A 1,543-nucleotide genomic window follows, 5' to 3' on the forward strand; every position below is an offset into this window, starting at 1 on the left:
GCCTCTCTCTGCCCCTCTCTGCCTCTCTCTGCCCCTCTCTGCCCCTCTCTGCCTCTCTCTGCCCTCTCTGCCTCTCTCTCTGCCCCTCTCTGCCCTCTCTCTGCCTCTCTCTCTGCCTCTCTCTGCCTCCTCTCTGCCTCTCTCTCTCTGCCTCTCTCTCTGCCTCTCTCTGCCTCTCTCTGCCTCTCTCTGCCCCTCTCTGCCTCTCTCTCTGCCCCTCTCTGCCCCTCTCTGCCTCTCTCTGCCTCTCTCTCTGCCTCTCTCTCTCTGCCTCTCTATGCCTCACCCTCTCTGCCCCTCTCTGCCTCTCTCTGCCTCTCTCTCTGCCCCTCTCTATCTCTCTCTGCCTCTATCTGCCCCTCTCTGCCTCTCTCTGCCCCTCTCTGCCTTCTCTGCCCTCTTCTCTCTCTCTCTGCCCCTCTCTGCCCCTCTCTGCCCCTCTCTGCCTCTCTCTGCCTCTCTCTGCTCTTCTCTCCTCTCTGCCTCTCTCTGCCTCTCTCTGCCTCTCTCTGCCTCTCTCTGCCTCTCTCTCCCTCTCTGCTCTCTCTCTCTGCCCTCTCTCTGCCTCTCTCTGCCTCTCTCTCTCTGCCTCTCTCTGCCTCTCTCTGCCTCTCTCTGCCTCTCTCTGCCTCCTCTCTCTGCCTCTCTCTGCCTCTCTCTGCCTCTCTCTGCCTCTCTTGCCCTCTCTGCCCCTCTCTGCCCCTCTCTGCCCCTCTCTGCCCCTCTCTGCCCCTCTCTGCCCCTCTCTGCCCCTCTCTGCCTCATCTCTGCCCCTCTCTGCCCCTCTCTGCCCCTCTCTGACTCTCTCTCTCTGCCTCTGCCTCTCTCTCTGCCTCTCTCTCTGCCTCTCTCTCTGCCTCTCTCTCTGCCTCTCTCTCTGCCTCTCTGCCTCTGCCTCTCTGCCTCTGCCTCTCTGCCTCTGCCTCTCTTCCTCTGCCTCTCTGCCTCTGCCTCTGCGCCTCTGCCTCTGCCTCTCTCTGCGCTCTCTGCCTCTCTGCCTCTCTGCCTCTGCTCTCTGCCTCTCTGCCTCTCTGCCTCTCTGCCTCTCTGCCTCTCTGCCTCTCTGCCTCTCTGCCTCTCTGCCTCTCTGCCTCTCTGCCTCTCTGCCTCTCTGCCTCTCTGCCTCTGCCTCTGCCTCTGCCTCTGCCTCTGCCTCTGCCTCTGCCTCCCCAGTGCTGGGATTAAAGGCCTGTGCCTTCACTGCCCTGCTTGCTTTTGATTCTTTTGAGTCTACCCAGGGATGCGATTCCTGGATCATAAGTTAATTTTTTGCTGAACCTTTTTATAAAAAATCATCACATTGGCTAACAACCTGGTTTTATTTTAAAAGAAAAAGAAGGAAAGCACTGTTGCTTATATCTGACAGAAACATATCCTGACTTATGCCTAAGGGCATACAAATTTTGGCCTTGTCAGCTCACAATACTGTTAGAAATCTGGCGCCTAAAACGACCTTAATGGAACCCCAGCCTCTGGGTGCAACAGCTCATTTGCTCATAGTGCTGCATGCCACAAATACTTTGAAATTGAGAAAAAGGGTACA

This window comes from Cricetulus griseus, chromosome X, assembly GCF_003668045.3.
Source record: "Cricetulus griseus strain 17A/GY chromosome X, alternate assembly CriGri-PICRH-1.0, whole genome shotgun sequence".
Taxonomy (NCBI): Eukaryota; Metazoa; Chordata; class Mammalia; order Rodentia; family Cricetidae; genus Cricetulus; species Cricetulus griseus.